Here is an 18,381-nt window from a genome sequence, read left to right as displayed (position 1 = left end):
ATTTGTGTTCCATGCCAGCCTTATGACTTGGCCTATAACCCCGCAGACCTAATCAAACAAGCGAGCTCCTCGATCAATTTATCTGGGCACCGGAATATATTCGAAATTGGTCAATGAATAATATGTATTGGTGGATGCTGCACTAGTCGTTACCTGCGTAGACAGTTATGGCAACCCTTGAGCTTGTTAGAGAAAATGCTAAAACTGAATTTTGCTACACTAAGGAATAGTAATGCAGAGACGCTTGAAAAAAATTGCAAACCCAAGCGGCAATAATGGGAATCCTTGTCAAACAGACGGAAGTATCGGCACATATATTGAAAAAGTCCTGGTGTTCCTCCTATGCACCTTCCGGCTCTGCACAAGTTTGAACTTATCGTCATAGGACGGATCCTCGTTGCTACGCCAGTAGACATGGGTGCCTTCGATATCGCGGTCATTGTGCAGCCCGATCCATTTTCTGGAGGCGGCAGTCGCTGACGCAGCCGGTTACGGCAGATGGCCTGGACCGTCCACTTCCATCGCCACCGAACTAGACGAGACGACTGATAGATAGACTGCAGGTTCCAGAGAAATATCTACAGTAGAAAAACAACCCTTCGCAAAGAGAAACTTCGTCCAATCTCACGTTAGAGTTTTCCTTCTCGTAATGCCCTGATAACCCTCGTGTAACAGTGCCAATGCTGCTAAACGGAGTGATCATGGAATCATCAGGCAGGTACCTTTGTGCAACAAACAACTGCTGACTGAGAGTTCATCAACCACCACGGAATGCCTGAAAACATCCATCGGCAACTTGGAAGTCAACTCGCAAACTGTAGTGTCCCGGTGCCTTCTTGACGACCACAAGTACGGAACACCAGGGCGTAGGTCTGTCGACGCGGTACATCAATCCGTCACTCTCAAGCTTCTTAAGCTCACACTAGAGAATTTTATGCAACGAATACGAATCCGACTAAGTATGCTGAGGGAGAATTGAGTGCTATCTGATTTAAAGAGAATATTATACTCATCCTTGAGGGTAGCAAACCCGCGGAGCAGTTCAGCGTGCCGGGGCAATGCAAGGTGGCGTCACCGCGTATGGACGTGTCTTATAGGCTTCGTGAGTGTTCGGTTGTAACGCCCCTTTTTTGTTATATCCTAGTCGCTCTTTCACCAGGGATATGTGAATAGTTCCGCCAGTATCTGAGGCTATTTTGAAAAGATATGTGCACTAGAACGCCTTTTATTGTGATTTTGTGGTTCGTCGCCCGCAAGTGCTTGGTGGCTCTTTGACGTCGTCAGCGTTCACGTCGACGCACGCTGTCGGCGTGAACCAGGTCGCGGTAGAAGAAGTGGAGGATTTTTCTGTGGAGGAGTGGGAAACTTACATATACGACGCGGCATATCAAGACGCACGCCGTCAGGATGGCGTTGTTGCCACTGCCAAGGCTGTTGTATGGAAACAAGTGATGTCCAAGAATCACGAAGTGATTGCTCCCAAGTTAGCCGAAGGCTTAAACAACGCTTTTTTCACATTCTCGGAAATTTAAACGCCTCCCGCTTCGGGCACTTCCAACGCTCTAAGCATCTCTCTACAGTACCCGGCTTTCTAACCAGTATGTAGCTGCGCCAAGATGTTACCATCAACCCCACCGCCAACACAATTACTCGCAGCACGGAAAGCTTCAATCACCTGTCCAAATATTTCGCAATCAAGTCACTCACGGTCGACGGCCAAGAGCACGAAGTCACTCCTACATTGTTCTAAACTCCGAGACACGGAAATGTATTATCCACATTGACAAAGTATGCCTTGGAGAAGCTTTCTATGAAAGAGACATTCAACCCATGCTTCCTGTGTGCAACGCACAAATGCAATTTCTAGAAGCCAGACGGATGGGATAAACTACCGATGCAGTATTCGTGATTTTCTTGGGAACGAAACTTCCTTCTTGGGTCACATGAAATGGCGATGCTCCGGTGCAAGCCTTCCCGACGAATAATGGACGCCTGGGCATGATGATGTAAAGTTGCGCACTGGCCAGACGTGTGTCCTACGCACATGCAGGATACTTCTCATAAATACACAACTGTGAGTCCTCCGACTGATGATGCGTGTATTCCCAAGTATGTACTGTGTAAGTCATGATACTGGATCCATTCACTGTGCCTTACGATAAAAGCCAGAAATCTCATTCCCCAAGGTGTACAAGGCTCCTCCTCTATCCAAGACCAAGTTGCCACCTTTGCCCAAGAAGCAGGGACTTCTTAACAAAAAGCAATATAATGATTGACCTCGTCTATCCGTTGCTCCCTCTAATACTAAATGAAGTTCTGCTTAAGTAAGCTGGGCAACGGTAACTTCCCACAGCTTACCTAAACTTAATCGTCCTGATGCCCCCATTGATACCCTCCTCCAGCAGTTTTAGGAAGAATATCGCGTTCTGCGTAAACAAATTCTAGACCTCCAAACCCCTTCTCTGTGTAAAAATACTACTTCTCAGTCTAAATCATCTAACGATAAAGAACCCACCATACCTCCTGCCACTGTCTATAAGAATGGCGATCAAACCTTAACCGGGGACACTTTCTATCACGGAAGGCTGTCCATAAGCACGGAGGTCTCCGCGAGACAGGATGGCTAAGGCTGGTGCAGGCGTTTTTCGTCAGTAAAATAACATTCTCCCTTTCTTAGCTCCACTTAACTAAGTCCGAGGAAGGTAAAGTTAACTCGCTCACACGCAGACTTTACAAATTTCCTCATGGGAGTGCCAAGTAGAGCCTCCCCTGAAATGCTTTCGGCTACAGGTACCTGTAATACTTTTATCTAGCTCGCAGAAGCCCACATCACAGCTCAATTCCGGCGGTTATCGAACACCCAAACTGGCAGTCACATCCTAAACTCACCAAGTATTACCCCAATACTCATGACCAATGAGACATTTATAATTCGTCAGTACATCAGAACTTGCATATCCCTCATCGCCCTAAGAATATGCCCCCAGTTCATCATGAACATAGAATGCAACATCGAGCTAAAGCCTTATCGAAAGAGTTATCTAACTACAAAAACGTGACCTATGTTAGTGCCGCAGAATATCCGTGTTGACACAAATACTCGACGTCGGTCTTGTACTCCAATGGCAGTGTTGCGACGAGAGCATCTACTATAGCATCTTCTTCACAGGAGGCGGAGGAAGCGGCGGTGCCACTCACCGCAACTATACTCAATTGTTCTGTCGTAGTAATACTAGGCAAACACGGGGAAGGCGGCCGGTGGAAATTCAAGACAATGAGCAAACGAGAATAAGGAAAAACGGAAGGCAACGCTTCGACAAGTGGACTTGTCGCGACATATGCTTTCCTTAGCACTGTATATGTAAATAGGGTTGTTCTAAAGGGAAAAGGAGATAAGGCGCGAGGGGGCAACGACCGGCGTGTTAGCGATGAGGTTGCAGAATAGAGAATAGTGGAGTGCTCTGCATAAGGCTGGTGTCACAGCCATGTGTCAGCCGGCATGTCAACGGCCATGTTCACAGCAGCCCTCTTTTAACTGCTTCTCTGGAGGTGGTGGGCTATCGTCTCTCTGAATGAGACAATAAAAGGAGTGGCATAAGACGCTGCGCGTGAAAACAAAACTTGAATCGAATAAATGTATTTTTTAAAAAATAGAGAAAGAAAAGGACGTAAAGAAGAACTATACAACCAAATGCGAATGACTAAGTGTTCGTGCATACAGCTTGAAATCGAGCATAGCGACTGGATTCGAAAGCTGTATTTAAAACCTTTATACCTACTGGCTGCAATTTCATTAACTTAGGATAAGGTATGATTCTCTACACTTTCTCATTCAGAATGAAAATCTTGCTCTAAGATATACAGTTTAAGCTTATCGCAGATGTGACCTGCTTAGTTGAAATGCTCAGCGACAGCTTTTGGAAGCTTTTCAGCTGTGTCCGCATGATGTCTGTTTAACCTGATGTTCATTGAATGTTCCGTTTCACTGGTGTATTCTCTTACAGAAAAACATTCAACAACATAAATCACATCCCAAAATGTACAAGTAAAGCTAATTTTCACTTCGTGTGTATAACTATTTGCGGTGCTTTGAATCATAATGTTGCTTTGAAGATACCTGTACGTTTTGCACATGGGGTGATAACACGCTTTTATTACAGGGGAATGATGTTGGCTGGCATTCCCGTGCACTACCATATCTTTGAAGTTTCTGTCTGAGAACGCTTTTCTCAGACGCTTCTTACCTTCAACATTGGGCGGTATTTCTGTAGGATATTTATGTTTGGGAGGGCCTTAATATTTTGCTATAAAGCGTGGCGGTGTGTCAGTGTGTGATATAGGGTGTTTCTTAGCTAATTCCGCTTGTTTCAATCCTGACGCGACTTCACAAGCTCTGTGGAGGGCAACTTGTGGATAGCTTTTTTCTGCTACCGTTACATTAAGGTCATTTAGGTAGTGGATATAATTGTTGTTTTCGCTGCTGATTCTCCTTATTTGTTTCGCTTGTCCGAGAAAAAATTCTTGCTTGCAGTGTCGTGGTTAATGAATGTTGTAGTCTACTTATTGCTGCCTATTCGTAGGCTTCCGATAAAGTCTCGTACTTAGTTTTCCGTTTTCTATGTAGATCGTTTCGTCGAGGGAGTTTATTTGCCTAGGAGAGCGGCGAGCAGTAAATTTCTCACTCGGGTGAAAGCAATTGAAACAGCTAATTATGTCGCTTAACGAGCTTGTGCCATGTTCCTATATTATAAATATGTCATCAATATAAGGCAGATTAGTGTAGGGTATTAAAGGGTAGCATTTTAGCAGGTCTACTTCAAGCTGTCACATGATATATTAGCATTCGTGTGAGCCAACAATTTTCCCATGCTAGTGCCGCAAGTTTGCAGGTAGGGAATTCAATCGAATTCTAATAGTTGAGCGAGATAACTAACCTATCGAGTGACAGGTAAACTTCAGGAGCGTTCACTTGGTGGACTGGGGCCAATTTCGATACGGCTTTAATTCCTTCACTCATGGGTACAATAATGTAAAGGGCAGAAACATTGAAAGTGACTACAATAGCATAGTGGGAAAGGATTTGGTCGCCATTGATGTCGTCAGTAATTCGAAGGGAGTGCGGCGTGCCTTCAACAAAAGATTGAAGGGCGGTGGGGATGTTTGATGGGTGGTGATCTAAGAATTTAGATAATGATTCGGCAAGTATTTTGTTATCAGAAACTATAGACGGTTCTTTAATATCTGCTGCAAATACTTCTTCTAAGGGAGCCTTATAATTTTAGGAAGAAGATAAAAGCGGCCGGCTTCTGAATATTGCAATTTAAATATCACTTCATAAAGCCCAAGAACAAAGTAGCAAGCCGCTTTTTTTGGTCAGTCATTTTCAGCTTGGTCAGTGACCTGCTTTATATGCAACAATAATTTCACTTTACCAGATGGTATACCGTGGGACTCTTGAGTACATTCGCCTCCGCCACAAATATGTGCAACCGGGTACCACTGGGATTTGGTGGTTTCTTTGCGCCTCTAAGCAATCGACAGCCTTCATGATGCACCTACCATTCAACCTATCGGCAAATCTAAACCTCACTTGCCGAAATAATTGCTTTACAAACACGTCGTGAAATCAGCAGAACAGCTTCAAGTAGGGATAGCAGACGGTAGACACACAGCGAAAAATCTCGAGACTCAAGTTTTGTTCAGTATGCGGAGTTGCAATTTATCATGTCGAAGGTTGTGCCTGGAATATGTCTTATCGAGAGCCAGTAAACTCGACGAACAAATAAGCAGGAGGCGTCATAAGAGAGAAAGCAGAGTACCTTGCCAGTAAGAGACCTAATACGCTGGAGACTTCGAGGTCGGGAACATGTCTTCCTACAAGGTAACTGCACCAGAAATCAATTTTACGAACCTAAGTCGTAAATTATGCCGGGGAAAGCGATCGGATAACCCGTAGGTTGTTTGTGCTTTTGAAGGCGCAATTAGTTTGCTTGAAAATCGTAGGCTCAACGAAATAACCACTCGAGTAATATAAATGCTGTTGGGTGTTATAAATCAAGCACTCAGCAATTTCTTTTGAATGACCAGTGAAAAACAGTCAGGTCCTCACCTCAAAACAAGAATTTCGCCGTTCTGCCTGTCAATAATTGTAACCTTACAGTAGTGCTCTGCTGTTCGGCAAACCAGTCGAAAATAGAGATACTTAGGAATAGCCCAACGTATGCCAATACTGACAGGGATGTGACCAGGAACATTCAAGCAGGCTGTATAACAAACTGCTCTGCACCAATAATACGGCTCCTGCCGTCGAGGACTTGCAGAAAATTCACAAGAACGGGACACGTCATAGCCCCATAGCTGACTTTAGAAGGTCGCCCCTATTCCGCCTGTCTTAGTATATGCATAGCATACTGGCTCTGCTCGCCGGCAGGACGGACGCTTATCTCTAGAACACGTGTCACTTCATAAAGAAGGTGCTAGGCATCTCCATGGATGAAAAGAATGTACTCGTGCCACTCGATGTAAGCTCCTTTTTACAAGCGTAGCTGTCGATCTTGCCGCGTAAACTTGTAGGCAATTGCTTTGCAATCCACAGACTTTGCAGGATCGCCCTACGCTGGACGTCAATGAGCTGTGCAGCTGGTGACGGTTTTGCTTGCCCAACACGTATTTCTCCTACAATACGAATCCTGCAGTGTTTCATGCAGCAATAATAGCAGGCATTTCGCTCATGACTGCAACTTTGACAATCGAAACACTTGAAGCCATGGCGTTGTAGACATTTCCCCCAGACCTGAAGTGATCTCGAGATACGTTGAGGGTTTCTTCCGCGTCATAGACAAGAAGGATGTACACCGCTTTCTTGACTGTCTAAATGGTGTGGAGCCTTCCATCAATTCTATTGTAATAAACGAGGAAGACGTTCGCTTTCCTTTCTTGCATGCAATCCTTAAGCGCACTGCCACTGCGTCGTCTTCAACACGTACCGCAAGCCGACTCAATTGGGTAGACATCTCGACTCCGAGTCATTTTCTTGGACGGCCCACAAATACTCAGTGGTTCGCTCATTAGTTCAACGCATACTTCGCACCTGCTGCGCTGCAGGCAGCCTGCGAGGCCTTCGGATCTTTGAAGAAGACTTAACGACGAATGCATAACCCAAGCACTTTATACAGAGGTGAATCAAGTCCCTCACAAATAATCGGCAGCCTGGCAGGCACTAAATACTTCAGCATAGAGACAGAAGCTCGCTACGGTCCCTTATACTCGAGGTGTGAGCGAGCAACCCACCGCGATGGTTAGCGGCTATAGGAGTGCGCTACTAAGCACGTGGTCAAGATATCCAAACGCGGCCCCGGCGGTCGCACTTAGTTCGGGGCAAAATGCAAAAACGGACTTCTTTCCGGGTTTGTGGGCACATTTATGATGCGCTTATTGTCAAAATTAATACGAAGTCCCCCAGTATGGCGTGCCTCTTAATAAAACGGTGGCTTTGGCACCAGAAACGGCAGAACTCAATTCAATACCGGTGCAAGCGAAAGCCTAGCTTATGGTTGACGGAAACGTAATGTACAGGACGCGCATGTGCCAGCAAGCAAATTTAAATGTGAATTGTTTAATGTGAGGGATCTTCTCGCTTGGAGGCGATTTTCTGTCATGGTATACAGGATGCTGTGCGCCGATTGCGAGTCTGCATATTGGCAAAAGCTGAAATTTCTGCAGGGCTCTCAATCAGCGGAAGAATGATGTCAGCAAAGGTCACAGAGTGACAAATGCCCTCGCAGATTATGGCGATCTGGTGGAGCCTTGAGAAAAGTTTCGACAACGCGTGCATCGTGGCTACAGAGAAAAGTTGTCTACAAGACTAATTCTTGAATCACGAATTATTCAAACGGCAAGTAACACAACCAACAGATCTGGAATGTTACACCGCGTGTACTCCCGAGCTAGGCGTCATGCACCGAACGCTTCTTGAGAAGCTTCTATGTAGCTGATATTCCATTGTGAACAAGCGATATGTATGAATCCTAAAACGTCATATTAGTTTTATTTTTACCTTGGTCAGTAAGCTGCTTCATCTTTAGCAATAATTTTACCTGACTGGACCTTATTTCGTCAAAGTCTTGCCTACTACATGATGATGTTATAGCGGTAATTTACTGTAGTGAAACTACCGAAGTAAGTATTTGTGTCTCAGTCATGCTAAAAGTAATTATAATTTTTAATGAATGTGTTCATTGAGCTTGCCGTTCGAGAAAGGTTTTGGTGGGTGTCTGTGCTTACAAGGAAAATTCATCATAATTAGCCGTCCAGCACTACTTCTCGTAAAATATTTTCATAATGTTTTCCTCAATTTTAAGATAGTTGCTGCAGAGACGCATATCACAATTTGTGTTTTTTTTCTATGAATTCTGACTATTTTAATTTAGAAAATGATTTGAGTGGCTCAGCTTCATTCCATATGCAACTTTCACATAACAACAATACGGACATGGATAGAGTGTGGCTCGCGTTTAAGTGAATGTATCTCATTGTATAACCAATGAAATACCATCTAGGAAAAACAAACTTAGTAGGAGTAATCCATGGATAAAGCTTGACGTTATACATGCGAAACGTAAAGTAAACCAATCAGAAAATTGCTCAAAAGTAACCCCGAAAATTTAGGCGTGATAATCTTAGCGCAGCTATCCAATGTATGAAAACAAAAATTATTATTCTGACAGCTAAATAGTTCTACTTTACTAATACACTGACAAACGCTTTGAAAATTGCTCCCACAAAGTTTTGGAGCTACATTAAGGAAAAGAATCCTAACGACAACGGAGATTCAAATAAAGGTAGTAGAAACTATGCTAACTTGCTTAACGACTTCTTCTGCTTCGTTTTCACTGAGGAAAACGGCACACTACCACAACCAGGCTTCTCTAGAAACAAGCCGCAAGAGCCACTTACACTAAGGGAAACAGGTATATTTAACCTACTACTGAACTTAGACCCCAAGAAATCACCAGGACCTGATAGTATACCAAATGCATTCATTCGCAGATACGCTGAGTGAATGGCCAAGTACTTATTAATCATTTTTAACAAATCAATATAGTCAGACACGTTCCCTAACGATGGAAAACAGGCAAAGTTAAACGAATTCATCAGTCGAGAAGTAAAACAAAAACCGCGAAAAGCAGACCAATCTCACTAACATGCTCAGTCTGTCTATTTGTTTATCCTTAAACTGATGTATAATAAATATATGTACGCCCCCTAAGCCAATAAAATAAAATGAAATGAAACTACTATACCACATTATTTTAAACGCATAACCAAGCATCTTGAACAGGAAGAAATACTAACAGATTGTCAGCATGGTTTTCGCAAAGGAGTTTCCACGGCCACACAACCATCGGAGTTTGTCCTTAATGTATCGTTAAGTATTGATCTACAGAAACAAATTGATCTACTCTTTCTAGACTTTGCAAAAGCTTTCGATCACGTAACACACAAGAAATTAATTTATAAATTTGAACTTACCTTGGGATAAGGCTTTATTTTCAACTGGATGAATGACTACTTTACTATTCGCACTCAATTTGTAGAAGTTAACCAGCAATACCCCATGAAGTCTAGCGTAAGATGCGTAGTTCCACAAGGAAGTGTTCTGCCTCCCTTTTTAATTTCTCATATACATTAATCATGTGTCAATGTTAGACTTTTGCTAACATTGCGTTCTGTATAAAGTAATCAATTCTTATAATGACCATGTGGCTTTGAACGACGCTTTGTTACTTTTATAGGAGTGGTGTACGAATGGCAAATGACTTTAAACATTAACAAATCCGCAACTTTATCAATTACGACAAAAACGCTCAGATAACAATTTACGTAAACTATAAATAATGTCACACTAAACAAAGTGAACGAGTACAAGTACCTTGGCTTAACGTTCACACACGGCCTCAGATAGTAACGCCACGTTAACAATGTCACCTTCACCGCACAAAAAAGTTTTTTTGAACAGACGTCTCGGACTAGCACCTCTAAACACAGAATTTCTACCATATGGCACATTTGTCGCATCTCAATTAGAATATGCTAACGCTGTTTGGCTTTCTTTCACCAAGGAGTTCATTAACAAACTAGATGCAATTCTAATGATAGCACTAACATATATATATATATATATATATATATATATATATATATATATATATATATATATATATATATATATATATAATTACGTGTAGCTGGAGTCCAATACTATATACAATTTATTTACAGGGAAGCTAACGGAAGGCCAAAATGGCGACGCTCAATCAAGCGGGCCCACGTCGTCTTCTTCCTCCTCAGTGCAGCCTCACTGTGGCGGCTGTTCCGTAGCATCACCCCCGGCAGTAGAAGCACCGTCCCGGTGCTTAATCTACACATCCGCGGCGAAAGGTGTCTGGTATGGCTTTAGTCTCGCCACGTGAACGAGGTCACTTGCAGCCGACGATGACGCTGACAGGTCGGCGGGGATGATTTCATGCGTGACATCGGTCACTTGTGGCATCGCACTCTATGGGGCAGTGTAGCGCGACAGCAGCTTTTCGGAAAGGCCCACACGCCGAATGGGTGATCAGAGAAGCACCAGAGAACCCGCAGTAAAGTGCACGTCGCGATGGTGGCAATCATAGAGGCGTCTCTGATGCTCCTGTGAGGCCTAGAGACGGATGCGGGTGAGCTGGCGCGCGTGGTCGGCGTGTGCGATCGCGTCGCGGGCGTATTCAGTGATTGAACGTGTGGCCGAGGGCAACAAAGTGTCCAAGGGCAACGCGGTTCTCGGCCATATAAAAGATAGAATGGTGAATTGCCGGCGCTGTCGTGACGCGTTGAATTATACGCGAACGTCACATATGGTAAGTAAAGATCCCAGTCCTGGTGGTGGGTCTTAAAAGCATGTCAGTGATTGTCCGTTTGAGGTGCTCCGTGAGGCCGTTGGTCTGTGGGTGGTAGCACGTGCTGAACTTGTGCTTTGTCGAGCAGGAGCGGAGGATGTCCTCGAAGACTGCTGACAGAAAGCTGCGGCCACTGTCAGTGAGCAATTGGCGCGGCGCACCGTGCACTAAAATGATGTCATAGAACAGAAAGTCAGCAACGTCAGTAGCACAACTTGTCGGAAGCGCTCTGGTGATTGCGTACCGCGTAGCATAATCAGTAGCGACGGCGACCCATTTATTTCCCGAGCCCGAAAGAGGCAACAGTCCAAGAAGGTCTAGACCAACGACGAAAAAAGGGTTCCGGTGGGAATTAGATCGGCTAGAGACATGCAGCTGGAGGTGTGGAGGGCTTCTTCCGGCGCTGACCGGGCTCACAAGCGGTAACGTAGCGTCGCACGGAGCGGGCGACACCCGGCCAAAAGAATTGACGGCGTACATGGTCGTATATGTGCGAGACGACCAAGTGTCCAGCCAAGCGAGCGTCGTGAAGTTGTTGGAGGACAGTCGAACGCAGGTGTGATGAAATTACGAGCAAAAGGTCAAGGCCGTGTGGATCGAGATTGCGGCAGTATAATGTCCCCTCCTTAAGGTGCAACATCCGGACAGAGGCGTCGCCAGGCGTTGACTCCAGATGGTCGATGAGGGCTCGTAATGAAGGATCGCGGCGTTGCTCATTGCCGATTTCAAGCAACTGGGACACAGAGAAAACGCAAGCAATGGCGTCCGCATCAGCCGGTTCGTCGACGGGGTAGAGGGACAAACAATCGGCATCCTGGTGCAAGCGTGCCGTCTTACATACCACGAAGAAGGTATATTCTTGCAGGCGTAACGCCCAGCGAGCGAGTCGTCCCGTGGGGTCCTTGAGCGAGGATAGCCAGCAGAGCGCGTGGTGATCAGTGATGACACAGAAGGGGTGTCCGTACAAGTATCGACGAAACTTCGCAACAGCCCACACAAGAGCGAGGTACTCGCGCTCTGTGATTGAATAATTGCGCTCAGCGGGTGATAGAAGGTGGCTGGCATAGGCTATAACGCGATCATGTCCACGCTGGCGTTGTGCTAACACTGCTCCTATGCCGTGACCACTGGCATCGGTTCGACCTTCCGTTGGGGCAGACGGCTCAAAGTGGGCCAGAATTGGAGGCGTGGTAAGGAGAGTGGTCAGCTGTGAAGAGGATGCGGCATGGTCATGTCCTCAAGAAAATGGGGTATCTTTCTTTAGGAGGTCGGTAAGGGGACGTGCGATGGTCGCAAAATCCTTCACAAAACGTCGGAAATCAGAGCAAAGCCCTGGGAAACTACGAACGTCCTTGGTAGACTTTGGAACAGCAAAGTTCGCAACGGCGCGAATTTCATTCGGATCAGGTCGCACATCTCTGGCGTCCACGAGGTGTCCAAGGACAGTGATTTGGCGACCAGCGAAGTGCCATTTTGACGAATTCAACTGGAGACCGGCGCGGCGGAAAATGTCAAGAATCGCTGAAAGATGGTCTATATGCGTGTCAAAAGTGGGCGAATAAACGATGGCGTCGTCCAGATAGCACAAACAGGTGTACCACTTGGACCCCTGAGGCAAAGAATACATCATTCGTTCGAAGGTGGCAGGCGTGTTTCAGATATCGAAAGGTATCACCTTGAACTGATAAAGGCCGTCAGGGGTAACAAACGCAGTCTTCTCTCTGTCCATGTCATCGACGGATATCTACCAGTAGCCGGACCGTAAGTGAATAGAAGAAAAATAGGTGGCACCGTACCGGCAGTCTAGAGCGTCATCAATACGTTGCAAAGGGTACACGTCGTTTTTTGTGATTTTGTTCAGGTGGCGATAATCTACAGAAAAGCGCCACGTTCCATCCTTTTTTTCGACAAGTATGACGGGAGATGCCCAGGGACTACAGGAAGGCTCGATAATGTCCTTTGCAAGCATCTTTTTGACTCAACGCAGAAACACGATATGAACATCGGTGAATAGTGTTCGCATCGCCAGTATTTATGCGATGGGTCACGATGGACGTTTGACCTAAGGGTCTATTGTCAAAGTAAAGATGTCGCGATAGCCATCAAGAACGCGGCAAAGAGCTTCAGCTTGAACAGGTGTAAGGTCAGAGGAAACCATCATCCCAATGTCGACGTCAGTATCGTGCGATGACGTCACGGTATAGGCTGAGCTGTGACGATCTTCCACTGTGAATAGCTCGACCTGATGTCATCATCCTGCAAAGCGCTAATTATAGCCAATGAAATCTCCTGAGGCAGAACTTGCGCGTTTAGCGTGAAATTGACGAGGGGAAGGCAGGTGCGGTTACCAGTAATTATCAGCACACGGCGCGGCATGGTAACACCATGTGTAATTATAACTGCCGGAATTGGTGCGACCACATAATTACCGTCAGGTACACCTGGTGAGGACAACAAGTCGACGTGCGTCACAGATTGAGGCGGTAGGCGAATAAAATCCATGCAGCTCAAACGGCTTGCAGGTGGGTCCACAGGGTCGGCAAGAAGAAGCAAATCATGGCGAAGTGAGCCGGCCGATCAGTCAATGAGGGCCGAATGAGGGCAAGGAAATTCAGACTGAGAATGAGTTAGTGAGGGCAATGCTTGATGACGGTGAAGAGAACGACGGTGCAGCTCTCAGCAATGATGAGTCGGGCAGAGCACATTCCAACAATAGCGACCGTCCCTCCGTCGGCGACTTGTACAAATCGGTTCGGGGCGGGCGTGGGAACTTTCTTGAGCCGACGGCGAAGAGCAGCACTCATAATGGACACATGCGCCCCGGTGTCAGTCAACGCTCACACAGGAACATTGTCGACGAGAACGTCCAAAAGATTATTGTTCGTGGGTAAGGTGAAGCAAGGATTTTGAGCCAAAGTCGTCTTGCAGCTTCACCTTCAGAAGCTCGACTGTCTAGTTTTCCGGTCGGGGGTGCGGCGAGTAGGTCGGAGGAGGAGCACGGCGTGACTGGTGCGAACGAGATTGACGACGGGATGGGGAAGGCTAGCAGGAGTAGCGGGGTCGTGGCAAAGGTGTCGCACGGTCAGATGATGGAGCGGGCTTTGAAGAAGCGAAGGAAAAGGCCGCGCAAGAAGGGCGAGGGTGGCAATCAGGAGAATAGCATATCGGAGAAGTCCAGCGGCTGCGGCAGTGGCGAGCGACATGACCAATGCATCTGCAGTTAAAACAGGTCGGCTTGTCGTCCACGGTTCGCCATAAGGAAGGGTTGCGCAGTCCGTAAGAGGTGTAAGAAGAACGCGGTAGGGACGTGCGTGGAGAAAGAGGTTCCGAGGGTATGGAAAGAATGGATTGCAGGCCGACGTTGGACAACTCTTGACGGACGACGGCTTGGATCAAGGAGATTGTCACCGGAGAATGATCAGGTGACGGGAATAAAGGGCCCGCCGGTTGTGCCGCTTCGACCTCGCAACGAATGTTGCGCGTCAAGTTGTCACATCATGACGGCTGGTGGAAGAGGTCGTCAGACGATGACGTAGCACCTGTGTTGGGAAGTCGCGTGATGTGTTGGGATACCCGGAGGCTTTTAGCATGCTCGAGACGGCGCTCCTTGAGGATCGCATCGATGCTGGCGGCGTTCGTAAACACCAGTAACTGAAGGCGTCATCAGCAGTGCCCTTGAGGACGTAATTAACCTTATCGTCCTCAGACATGGTCGGGTCAGCCTTGACACAAATGGCCAAGACTTCGACAATGTACGACACGTAGGGCTCTGTCGACATCTGTACACGTGTGGCAAGGGCTTTCTTGGCATTGACTTGGTGACCAAACGGATTGCCAAAAAGGTCGCGGAGCTTCTCTTTGAAGAGATCCTAGCTCGAGATCTCCTCTTCGTGACTCTGGAACGATGCAAGTGGAGCTCGGTCGAGGTAGAAAAGAACGTTCGCAAGCATATTAGTCGGATCCCACCTGTGACTGGTGCTGACACGTTCGTATAAGTGGAGCCAGTCGCAACATCAGGACTGCCGACTCCGTTGAAAACACCAGGATACCGGGCGGGGGGGAGAAGGCGACGTGGGCTGGGGCTGCAGGCGGAGACGGTTGCATAGATGAAGTGCCGGCAGCCGGAGCCGAAGTTCCACTGCCGCCGTTGCGACCGCTGCGAAGCTCCATGACGGGTACGGGGAACGTCCACCTCCACCAAATTAATGTTACGTGTAGATGGAGCCCAATCCTATATACAAATTATTTACAGGGTAGCTAACGGAAGGCCAAAATGGCGACGCTACATCGAGCGGGCGCGCGTCTATTTGTCGTACAAAAATCCCTCACGTGAATTGATCCTAGGTGCCTAGGTACAGCATCGTTTAGGGATTTTTGAGAAGGCGCGGTGATGGCGCCGAGCGACACCGTAGTGGCGTGTTCGTGCTCGGCGTGATCGGTATCAGGACCGCGCGTTCTTCAATATTGCTCATGTGATTGTGCGTGCGTTGCGTGTGTGTCGGTTGTAGGGCCTGTGTCACTTGGCGGAAAGCAGTGAGTAGTGGCGGTGCGACAGTGCGGCTTTGGCTTCGGTGAGCTCTGGCAGTACAGAATCTGCGTTGTGTGACCCGTGCTTTCTTGAGAACCCCTCAGTGGTGACAATTGAAATATCGAAGTGGCCTAGCGCCTCGCAGCGAAGTTTTGCGAACCGCGATGTGGCGTCGCCGTGTCCGACTTTGCTTAACGGACAGCGAGGGATGTGCTGCTCGCTGCAATCATGTCAATGCAACTGCTTCGACCGCCCAATGTTCAGCGCTGAATGTGTGTTTGGTGTGCTGTGCTTGAAACGAGTGGTGCAGCCGTGCAGCGGGGGTGGCGGAGGAGACTCCGTTTGCGCTTTCACAGACGTGCTCCCGTCTTGGCCTCATTCGCGGCTGTCGCGGGATTGTGGTGTGCTAGCTCCTCGCCTAGTATGAAGTTTGCGACGCTAACACACAGCATGGTCACGTTTTTCCGCGCTAAATGTCATTTGCATGACGGCCGACTGGAAAACGAGACATATGTCTGTGTTCTGTGCGTTTGTGTGTTGTAAATCACGTTCTATTGTGGAAGATCTGGGAGTCATATTACGCAAGGAGTGCGAACGTAAACATGAACACATGTGTCTGAAATTTTGAATTACCCATAATACACTTTGCGACTGATAAGCGGGCTGCACGGCCTGGGTGAGTCAGCTGCCCTATGTTTATTTCTGTACTGTTGTACAAAACATTTGTTTATTCACTCAATAGAAATGTATGGCATCTTCGCCGCAGTAAATTTTAGTTCCGCGGTGAAGGATACTAAACGTGGGAGGGGGCCGCTATCAGCCAGCCTAGTATGTCTACTTAGGCGACCTGAGAGGCGGCGGGTGCGCGAGTGTGTCATTGAAGAAATCTTATTATGTCCAGTGAGAGTGGCCCTTTTGCACTTTTAGTATGCGTCACCGTAGTACATTGCTTAGGATTCACTGCGAAATATTAGTGTATTGCGAGAAAGATAATCGTAAAAAGCCTGATTATGCAACGTTTCTTTTGTAGCTTGCTACACCGCAGTGCAGGGATGTAAATAAGTATCCTGCAGTAAAGCATACTAAGAGTGCAAAAGGCACATAGGTTTACACTGTGCTCATTATTTTCATTTGTGACATAATTTGCAAGTGCATCTGTGCTCGTGTTAAGCTTCATTGACAATTCTTTGTACATTACAAACTCATATTGCTGGGAAGCTTCTTAAAGCACATTCGCCACAATGGTACGTGTTATTCACCTTCAATGCTGGAGCACAATGCGGATTCTTGCCCCTGCTGTTGGCTGGACTGCACATGCTCTTTGAGAATTGATTCATTCTTTGATTAAGCGCGAGACCTAGCAATGAGTAGCCCAAATATAGATTTGAGAAAACCAAAACGAATTCAGCAGTAAGAAGCTAAAGGGTTGTTTTGGTTTAGACCAGTGGCCAAGTCCGCATATGAAAGAGGAGGAAGAAAAGCCGAGTCTTTCCACTTCAACACTGGGAGCCACAACTTCCACAAATAAATACGACTCTTACCTATTTAAGTTTTTAAGGAGATTACCGACTTTCATTGGCAAGTGTTCACTTCAACAAACACTCCATGAAGTGAGGTTCCGGCGCATATTTTACTAGCTACTGCATCATTGTTTCACATTATGAGCGGAACTGCAATTTTCTTTATGCCACAACTTGCCCAATTTTGTGTTTTGCAGTATGATGTTAGCAGTGCTATCAAGACACTTAAACACTGATGAATAGTAATAGAGAGAAAAAAATAAAAGTAAGAAAGCAGTGACTTTTTGTGCGTAGAGTGTGTATACACCTGGTGCTCTTATGGTCATTTTCTCCCTATCCGCTAAACCATTCTAAACAGGAAAAGTTTCAGCATTGTCGTTTGTTGGGCGTGTTGTTAAACTGAAAGCATATTTTAGCGCATTGTGGTGTCGTCTGCCTTCCGTCCTTGTTTGCTGGCGCTAAATATGCTTTCAGGAAATGTTAATACACAATTAGTTTATACACAGACCACATGTAAACCACAGGTATCGTTGGTAAGCAAAGAATATTTATTCGGTGACATTTTCTGCAGCCCTGCTATTTGGCTTGCCTTCCTTCCTTTTGCAGGTTGAACCTGCAAAAGGGGGGAAGGTAATGAACCTGCAGCTGTGCAGGTTCATTAAGAAGTGATGAGACAGTTTGACAATTTTATTCGTTGAAAGACTTAGCGAAGCCTTTTTCGGGTTGTTTTTTCTTGGTTTCAGACTTCGCACATTGCATTTTAAGGCGCGTTTTCTGTGTTTGTTGCTTTTTCTTTATGGGTAGGCATGTCAACATTTTTTACACAAAGTCAAGTATGTGGTGCCATAGACTGTTCTTAGATGGAGTCTTCTCCTTTCATTCTGTACAATATCATGTCGGTTTATTGTGTTCAAGGCGGTTTTACAGCCTGATTGTAGTATTTTCCTAAGTTTTGCCTCTGTTACCCAAGCTTGAAAGATTGCTACTCACTGCTGGTGGCATGACACATGTGATATTTCTTTTTCAATAAAAGGAAGTCTGTTACTTATCCTGTGCACTGGTTGTCTTTTGTCTCTTTGAATTGCAAGTTATTGCCTATATTTGCTCTTTTGTTGCATTTCAGATTAGAAATGGCTATCATAATTGACATTTACCCATATTGCACACAATGTGCATGATATGTAATTGCAATATAGGGCCACCATAAGTAAAATAGATGTTATTAATTCAAGAATAGTGTCTTTGCATGGTGGTGCAGCCATGAATTGTGGCTATAAGGTACCAGTGCTGCAGCTAGCACTGCTTGTGCAGAATATAGTTCAACTCTACTACTTTCAAACATCATTGTTTTTTTCTGCATTTGTATAGCTCCAGTTTCTGTGAACAACACACATCT

At 46.1% G+C, this 18,381-nt stretch overlaps 1 protein-coding gene across 1 annotated transcript in view; it reads right to left on the bottom strand.

Moving 5' to 3' along the window:
• LOC142588993 (uncharacterized) overlaps positions 1-18,381 on the bottom strand; it is a 113,416-nt gene that overhangs the window by 9,775 nt on the left and 85,260 nt on the right. The gene's annotated exons all lie outside the window — the stretch shown is intronic.

The sequence above is a fragment of the Dermacentor variabilis genome, chromosome 7 (assembly GCF_050947875.1).
Source record: "Dermacentor variabilis isolate Ectoservices chromosome 7, ASM5094787v1, whole genome shotgun sequence".
In the NCBI taxonomy this organism is placed as follows: domain Eukaryota; kingdom Metazoa; phylum Arthropoda; class Arachnida; order Ixodida; family Ixodidae; genus Dermacentor; species Dermacentor variabilis.
Note: the sequence above shows the minus strand (reverse complement) of the source record. Positions and strands in the feature narration are given on the sequence as shown.